Source organism: Meriones unguiculatus, chromosome 9 (genome assembly GCF_030254825.1).
Source record: "Meriones unguiculatus strain TT.TT164.6M chromosome 9, Bangor_MerUng_6.1, whole genome shotgun sequence".
NCBI classification, from domain to species: Eukaryota; Metazoa; Chordata; class Mammalia; order Rodentia; family Muridae; genus Meriones; species Meriones unguiculatus.
The window spans coordinates 106,748,334-106,758,274 of record NC_083357.1 but is presented as its reverse complement, the minus strand read 5'-3'; positions in this window follow the sequence as shown (position 1 = coordinate 106,758,274).

The following is a 9,941-nucleotide window of genomic DNA, read 5'->3' as shown; positions in this document are numbered from 1 at the left end:
TATCAGCCATGCTCATGTTACTTCTCTGGATAAATCCTTCAGGGATTCCCCATTGTTCAACAGAGAAGGGAGAACTGCTTTGCATGATTTACGAAGCCCTCTTTGAGTTACCTCCTGTTCCACTCCACTTCTCTTCTGTAGTTCCTCCCTCTGGAACCTGATACTGCATCTTTACAAATCCACTTGTTGTTTTCTATCTAATTATGCACCATCGTGTCTCAGCATTTACTCCTCAGGTTGGATTTCTCAGGCTTATAGGCCAAGATTCTAGGAAAGAATTGCATCCCCAGTGAATTGTGACAGACCCAGTTGTTTCAGAAGTGTTTCTCACACTGAAACATACAGACAAAAATATCATTCACTCTAGATGCCTTAAAACAAATTCTCAGTGTACCAGACTCATTTACTTTTGTGTACATTTGTTTTTGAGAATATTGGACATGAAAAAAAATGCATTTACAACATTTATTCTCCTTCTTACTCCCCCCAACTCTTGCTTTTCCCACCTCTTGGATTCATGATATCAACTCTTTTCATCATTATTGTTCCACACATGCACAGATACACACACACACAAAGTTGATTTACTTTTGCTCATCTGTACATGTGTTTAAATGCTGATAACCTACCACAAATATCATCCTTGGATAAACTGAAACAATTTTCAATCTCTCTCAGCTATCTCTCTAATTATTGGCTGCCTATAATTATTCATGTAGTAATGGGGCTGGGTGAAATTTCATTCATCATTGTTTGCATGTAGACTACTGTAGTTCTTATGCAAGTCTAGTTGAGATTTCCAGGGCTCAACACCTATGGTATGTCTAGAAAACACTCTTCCACACCAGACATTCTGTTCCTCTGGTTCTTTCAATTGTTCTACCGACTCTTCTGCTATGTTTCCAGAGCTTTAGGTATAGGGGTTGTTTTCTCCGTGTACCAATTGACATGCACACCCACAGACACTTTCTGTTGCATATCTCTGTAGTATCCTTTGTCTGCAGAAAATGAAAGCTCCTTTGATTAGGGGTAAAAGTTATACTTATGTTCTTAATATAGTTATAAGACACATTAATTAAGGAACATGATTTTAGTTGTCATTTGTCATCTAAGGTCTATTGCTCCAGCAGTGGGTGCCATGTTTGCAGTACCAAGCATGCCTTTCTTAGAGTGCCTTAAGCACAAGTAGACAGCTATCAGTTATCATTAAAAGTTCCACTTTTGCACTTTGGGGACACCTTGCCTTGACTGTCATAGATACAATTTGTAGGCTAAACATGTACGTGAGACTGTTAATTACCTTTCTCCCTTGGCAGCTTGAAAAGGAACTTCTGATGCACTAAAAATGAGCCTTCAGGAGTTAAGATTTGAGATCTGCACCCACTCTGTTCCTCAAAGTCCTGGGTCCAAGGTATGCAGTCTCTTCAGGAAGAGCGTGACCCTCGAGTTCTAGAAAATAGTAAAGGCCAGTGGCATTACTCTCTCTCTATTATTTGGGGAGTTTCCAAACTTCATTCAAATAGCAACTTCAAGAGAGATTTTTCCTTTCCAACACTAGGGAAAGAAATGTATTTCATATTTCTTCAATTATTATTTTGGAAAATGCAAATGATTTTTAAAAGGCACATCGACATGGTATGGATACTGTACAGTTCATTGTTTACAGGACTTTTAACAAAAAGATAAATTTCTTTATGATACATCAACAGATTATGCGTCTAGGACAACATAATTGCTGGTATTAGAGAAGAACTAAACTGTCAGAATCAAAGATAACTTTTGAAAACTTATACATGGAAGTACTTGGAGGCCAAGCACATACCTCCTGAATTGTTGGGTGTTGGGTAAAAGCAGCTGACAGAAGTAGAGCTTCTAATTTGATGGTTTGGAATAAAATTTCCAGTGACAGCATCACACGGAATTTTTAAAATGTTGAATTTCAGAGAACAGACAGAAGGAAAGATGATGTGCTATAGAAAGCTCTGTTAGATGACTCATACAGTGATGGCTAGACAGTGATGTCTAGGGTTCACATGAAAGATTTAAGAAAATTGATCATGAAATTTGGGCAGGAATAGGGCTCAACTTTAAATTTACATATTGTTTTATATAATAATGTTTTAAGTGGGTTCATGGGAAAAGTGGATTAATTGTGTATTAAAATATTTTTTATCTTTATGGTTGTGAGCTTAGTCTTTAATAGCTGAGCCATCTCTCAAGCCCTGGGAGACCAACAGAGCCAAAAACCTGGGCCCATAGAGGCCTGCAGAGACTGATAAATCAACCAAGTACCATACAGAGAGAAGAGCCGGACCCCTTGCTTAGATGTTGCCCAAGGTCAGCTCAGACCATGGGGTTTCCTTATAAGGGAAACAGGGGCAGTCACTGGCATGAACTTGGTTGCCCTCTCTTTGATCACTTCCCACTGGTGATGTGGCCTTATTAGACCACAGATAAATAGGACAGTCCTAATGAAACTTGATAGGCTAGGGTCAGATAGTACGGGAGGACGGCTTTTCCTATCAGTGGACTAGGGGATGGACATGGGGTGGGGAAGAGAGAGGGAGGGAGGGACCAGCAGAAGATGAGGGAGGAAGCTACAGCTTGGGTATCAAGTTAATAAATAGTAAATAATAATAATAATAATAATGAAAAAAAGAAAAAGTTATCTAGTAGTTTATTGAGCATAGGAAAAATATTTTTTCTTATCTAAAATAATGAATGATCTTACAGGCAAATATCACAGTTTTCTAACTGTAAATTCACTTGTAGTTTTTATGTTATCATGCTTTTTTTTTTATTTTGTTTTCCTTACTATGTTGCCAAGTCCTTACTAAACAGGAAACAGGCTGAATAAAGACTACCATATAATTAACCATGGTAGTGACTAATTCTGAGCTCACAACAAACACGTACATTTAGACAGAGACACTGGCTCATTCTTTTTATCTAGTACTCATTTTTTTTAATTTTTATTTTTTTGTTCACCATTTATTCATTATATATCTTGATTGAAACCTTCTCCCTCAACTCCTCCTTTCCACCCTCCCTCCCTCTTCCCCTCATCCCCTTCCCCTAGTCCACTGAGAGGGGGGGTTCTCCACTATCGCCATTTGCCCACAGCTTGTTAAGTCTCATCAGGACCGCTTGGATCCTCTTATTTACTTCACGACTTAAAAAAATAGTTTGCCCTAAAGAAGACCATTGCTAAAAATTGTTTGTCCTAAAGAAACCAGTTATAAACTACTATGAATTTTTTTTAGCTATTTTAATGTCTTCCCAATGATTTTGAGGAAAATTGAAAATAGGTTAAGGCATTTTGTCTCTGAATAGAGACGATCACTTCATACAGACACCACAGTAAGTAAAATTTCCCACAAACCCTTAAGTAGCCCATTCGTGTGATAAATTTTACTTAAAAACCACCGAGGTCAATAATTCTTCGGGCTGAGTTTGTTCTTACCAGAAAATAGTTACTCTTCAGTTGGAAGTTGAGGCCGAGTTATTCTCTTTATTCTCCCAGGTACAGACATCACTAGAAAGGTTTTAGCTCCTAGATAGCCAGAATAGAAGGTCTTTATGTAAAGACTTCATCAAAGCATCCATTTTCTTCAACAGCTCTTTCTGTAGCATCGCTTGCCAGACAACTAAATTGCTGACACCCAAAACACTGACCCAGCCCTACTCTATCCCCTTGGGAATAGGATGCCCTGATTAGACTCAGGTATCCAATGTCAACTCTATTAAGCCTTCCGACAGTCTGTATTCAGTCTATTTGATTCTCCGGACTTAATAAGCTAAACTAAACCCTTTGTGTAGTACAGACAGTGAAAAGAAAGGAGTTTGCTGAATCATTATGTTAAACCTTGAAAGCCATTGAGTAAAATCTAATCATCATTTCCTAAGAGTGCTTTATAGTTATAATGCCCCATTTTTGATACTATACCCATGGATCCAGAGATTCTCTCTTTTTAACTCTGGAGTCTTTGAACTTTAAAACTATAAAGATGCCTCCTTCCTTTGAATTCTTAGCACCAAGCCTGCATCTCTCTTGATGTAATTATAAAATAGCAAACTATTTACCTTCCATTGTTTGACTGTTAACCTCCATGTGTATCTAATTACAAGATGGAATGAGTATTAAAATCATTTCATTATTTTCCTTCTGACTGAAAGTTGACTTAAACTATTCTTCATTGAACCAATATTTTGGTTCATGTTTTGTCATGCCTTGTATAATATTATTTCATTTGGTTGGAAGCTTACCTTAAGCACTTGAATACAGCTGCATTTCATGTGCTTATTTTCACTTTGAATATCACGGTGGTTTGGTGTATTTTTGTTTCTACTGCATTTTGTTTACCTAAATCTGGAGGGTTACTGTATATTACCAGAGTGTCCATGTCAAGGATATCTCTGATGTGCTTTGCTTTACTTGGAATAATGAAAATAATTTCCAGATCTCCTGGTACTTCTGAAATATTTTACTTATTAAATAGATGATGGGCTATTTGGGGACTTTAGCTTGAGTCTCTGAAGGTATCTGAGGAAAGCAATATTCAATAAATTTATACCAATAATAAATAATTATCATAATTTTCTTGTAAATCTACTTTCCTTACCAGATAATTTTTAAATGTCTTTACAATATAGACACATTGATCCTCCTACATAAATGAACCTAATTCAACCCTAGGGTCTCTGGTTTCATATAATCAATTCTACAATTTTCTATGGTATGGAGATTATTGACAAATATAAGTTTGTACGTGGCTATAAAACAAAACTAACATTACCTTTATTCTTAAAAGACATATAGAAGGCTTAGAATCTGTTCTGCAGCAATTCTACAGTCTCAAGAAAAGGAGAAAATCATTAAGGACCTAAGGTCCTGAATCACCTTCCAGACAACATCTAATTTTCTATGTGGTCACATTGATTGCATTCATATGTGAGACTTCATTTCAGATTCTCTGCACACCATTTTGAATTGCTCTTTTTAATATATGGCTTTTAAACTTTATATTTGATGCCAGGGGCAGGGAATGACACATGCATGTAAGCTCAGACATCGGAAGGGCAAAGCATGAGAATTGGAGTTTAAGTCATTCTATCTTAGAAAAAGAGGAAAAATAAAAAAGATGCATGCCATGTTCAAGAAATTTTTGTCTCCTTTACTAATGGCATGGAGGTTACTGGTTGTGACAAATTACCCGTAGATGCTGAAATTTTATACCTGCACCTATACAAATATTTGTTCACGTCTTGGCCACAATTAGATTCAGCTGCATGTACAGCTAATATTTTCACTAAATAACATTTATCTGTGAAATAGTGTGCTATCACAAATTCAAACTTGCACACATGATAATTTTACATATTAGAATACACTGTATCTTTAATCTAATACTGGAGTCTGAAACCATGGCTCTCAAACAGCATTCTAGGCAAGCACTTTATCAGAAAGTTATATTTCCATATATATATATATATATTGGGGAGAGTGAGAGTAGGTAACGCGTGTTCCCTCTCATCTGCCATAGAATTCATGTATGTTTCTGCCTCCTGACTCCCGAAAATACAGATATTCCACCCATTCCCATTCCTCCGTTTTCCAACACGTGGATGCTGTGGACCTGTTTCCCAATCTGAGCCAAGCACTTTATACATTAAGATATCTCCTCAGAAGAGTATACACCCAATCTTGATGAGACCTGATAGGCTAGGGTCAGGTAGTAGGAGAGGAGGACCTCCCCTATCAGTGGACTAAGGAGAGGAATAGGAGGAGAAGAGGGAGGGACAGTAGGATTGGGAGGAGACGAGGGAGGGGGCTACACCTGGGATACAAAGTGAATAAACAGTAATAAATAAATAAATACATACATACATAATAAAGAGAAAACTCCTCAGGCTTTGTTTTTTCTTTCTCTCTTTTAACTTGTCTCATGAGACACGTTCTCATGAACTTGCACAGGAAAGCACTTTTCATCTTCTAGCACAGCTGGAACTTTGAAAGTCACCACAAGAGCCATGCTCGTAGGATAACCTTTGTGAAGGAAAATAATGATGTTAATATTCTATTTTCAGAAAGAAATAAAATAGCATCACTAATGGTTTGAAGTATTTTACAGTCAGTTCAGGGAGAAGCACAGTCTATTGTAGGGTCCTGTCATAATTCTTAACCTAATATATTTTTACATATCTGCATAAATAACAAGTCAAGACATAGAGTCAATTTGTACAAGAAACAAAATAAAAACCAAATTATTGTCTTTCACAAATAATAAAATGCATCCACATTCGGTAGTACAATACTATATTACGGACCTTAAACAGCAATAGACATTGACCATGGAATGGAAAATGTAAAGTATCTTTGCAGTTCTCTTTTAAACTGTCAAAGGAAAACGATAGAAGTCACAACCCATTCATATTTAGAAATGATGAGTATTATACTGAGTGCATGCTTAGAGATAATATGTGAGTGATGAAGATCAGAATTTCTTCTGAATATTTTTTCACAAGAAAACCTTTCAACCTAATGCTATTAACAGACTGATACTGTTATTTAGGTTCCCAGGGTCAGCTTGACTCTAAACCTCATTGTAATGTGTGAGAACTCAAACCACAGCTATATTTTACCATTAACCCGCATTAAAATTAAACGAGAAGTACTGGATTAAAATTTTGCAGGGATGTTAGTTCAGCCTATTCAGAGATGGATGGGCAGGAACAAAGTTAATTGTATTAATAACTGTCTTCAGCTGTGTATTTGGGATATGTGGATCAGCTAAGATGGTGTAGCAGTAAGGAGTACTTTCTGGAAAACAGATGATGTAAGTTTGATACACAGAACCAACGGTTGTAGGAGATAACCAAACCTCTAACTTTGTCCTATAATATCCACATACATGCTGTGTGACGCATATTGAAAAAAATACATCAGATACAACAACCATAGTAAAGTAGACTTAAATATCAGTGAAGATAATACACACTAGCTGAAAAGTGTTGTAAGTGGCACTTTGAAGGAAGCACATGTTTTGTAAAAAATACATTCTTTATATATATTTTATAACATATATTCTTTTCGTAAAGAATATGTAGATTGTATATTATTTAATTGTATATATTTTCAATGGGCAGATACATTTGTCCATGTGCATGCAACACACACACACACACACACACACACACACACATGCACACAGAGAGAGAAAAAGAACCCGAAGATGCTGTTTGAGTTCTAAACCAGCCAGCTGTCACTCTAGTCCTGTGAACAGATTTTAGTCTTCAATAAATTAATGTTTAGAAATATAAGATCTTATATTTTCGGTAAAGTTAGCTTTTCTTTTATTAAGGTTTGAACCCCCAATTATATTATTTATTCAACATATCTTTGAAAGGTAAATAATGTTCATAAAACACTCAGTAAATATTTTCATAAATAAAATTAATTTGGATAGAACAGTCTTATACATTATAAAATTGAGATTATATTATGTAATCAATTTCTGTTCTCAAGTTCCCTAAATCTTACCACAGGATTATGTCTTGCTGTTCTTCAATTTAAAGTGATTTGAGGTAAATCCCAAAGTTAGAAATATTATATTATGCTTTTCTATAAAATGGAGCTGTTTTATCTTTGTAAAGTGATAACTTCAACCATAGGGAGTCCAATATGTGAGAATTACACAACTGGAATTTTTTTAAACTTTATTTCTTACTTATTACAATTTATTCACTTTGCATCTAAGCTGTAGTCCCTTCTGTCATCTCTTCCCAGATCCAACCTTTCTCCCTCTTCTCCCCCTATGCCCCTCCCCTAGTTCACTGATAGGGGAGGTCCTCTTCTTCTATCTGACCCTAGCCTATCAGGTCCCATCAGGACTGGTTGCATTATCTTCCTCTGTGGCCTGGGAAGGCTGCACTCCCCAGGGGAAAGTAATCAGGGAGCCTGTCACTGAGTTGTTTCCAGAGAAAAGCCCTGCTCCCCTTTCTAGGGATCCCACTTGGGTATTTACTCTATGGGCTACATCTGGGTGGGGATTTTAGGTCATCTCCATGCATTCTCCTTGGTTGGGGTATCAGTTTCTGCAGGGCTCCCAGGGCTCAGTTTTTATGGCTCTGTTGGTCTCCTTTTGGAGCTCCTGTTGCCTTCAGGTCTTTTTATCTACCCCTTCTTTTTTTTTAATTAAATTTTTTATTTTTTTAGTATTAGTTACAGTTCACTAACTTTGAATCCCAACTGTATCCTGCTCCCTCATTCCCTCCAAATTCTACCCTGCCTCCCTCATCTTCTCCCTACCCCTTTCCAAGTCCACTGACAGAGGAGGACCTCCTCACCTTTCATCTGATCCTAGCTTATCAGGTATCTTCAGGCCTGGCTGCAAAGTCCTCCTCTGTGGCCTAGCAGGGCTGCTCCTGCCTCGGGTGGAAGAGGACCCTGGGTAACCCTAAGAAGGCAACCCTCACTTAGAAAGACAAATGGGATAAACATTGGATTTAGGAGAAAACAAGTAACTTAACAGGAGCCTACCACAGAGGGTCTGTGAAAGACTCTACCTAGCAGTGCATCAAAGCAGATACTGAGACTCATAACCAAACGTTCAGCACAATACAGGGAATCATATGAAAGAAAATGGAGTTAGTATGACTTAGAGAGGACAGGAGCTCCACAAGGACCAAAGATATCTGGGAACAGGGGTCTTTTGTGAGACTGACACTCCACCAAGGACCATGTATGGATATAACCTAGAACCCTTGCTCAGATGTAGCCCATAGTAGCTCAGTACCTCCTGTTTCTTTCATAAGATTCCCTCTACTCTCCAAAGTCTGACTATGAGTCTTAGCCTCTGCTTAGATACCTTGATCAGTAGGGTCTTTCAGAGGTCCTCTGTGGTAGGCTCCTGTCCTGTTCCCTGTCTTTTCCTTCTTCCAATATCTATTGTGTTTGTCCTTCTTAATGAGCATTGAGCTTCTTCCCTAGGGTCTTCCATGTTGTTTAGCTTCTTTAGGAGTATAGATTTTAGTATGTTTATCCTATATTATTTGGCTAATATCCACTTGCGAGTGAGTATATACCATGTGGGTATTTCTGCTTCTCAGTTACCTCACTTAAGATGACCTTTTCTTGTTTTTGTTTGTTTCTCTCTTTCTGTGTAGCCTTGGCTTTCCTGGAATTTGCTCTTTAGACTATGCTAACTTCAGACTCAGATATCTGCCTGCCTCTGCACCCCAGTGCTGGGATTAAAGGCATGTGTCACCACTGCCCGACAACAGCAGCCTTTTTATACTAGTGTTAAGAATGGAAAATGTGATTTTCATGTTAAATGTAATGTTTCAGATCAAAGTTTATATTGATTAACACAATCTTATCTTACAATGTGAATAAACATGTAATACCCTATGCTGGCTGAAGAGGTGGTTTAGGTAAGGTAGTGTTTTCAGGCCAAGTATGAGTACTTGGGTATGGATTCTGAGCACCACGATCCAAATGAGTGGACCTGTAGGTCTCAGTATCCCCATCATTTCCAGCCAGGCAGGAAGATTCCTGGCACTTGCTGGACAGATGGTCTACCTATACCAGTGAAGTCCAGGTTCTAAAATTTAAATAGGGAAGAGATTTATAAAGATACCTGACAGTTACCTCTGACTCACATTCACATACAAGCATACACAAGGATTACCACACTACCTTAGGGTTTTATTGCTGTGAAGAGACACCATGGCCACAGTAACTATTAAGAAGGAAAACATTTAGTTGAAGCTGGCTTACAGTTTCAGAAGTTTAGTCCATTATTATCTTGACAGGAAACATGGCATTTTGCAGGCACACTTGGAGCTGGAGAAATTGAGAGTTCTACATCTTGTCATCAGGCAACAAGGAGAATGTCTTCAACACTGAGCAGCGCTTGAGCGCTAGGAGACTTCAGAAATTG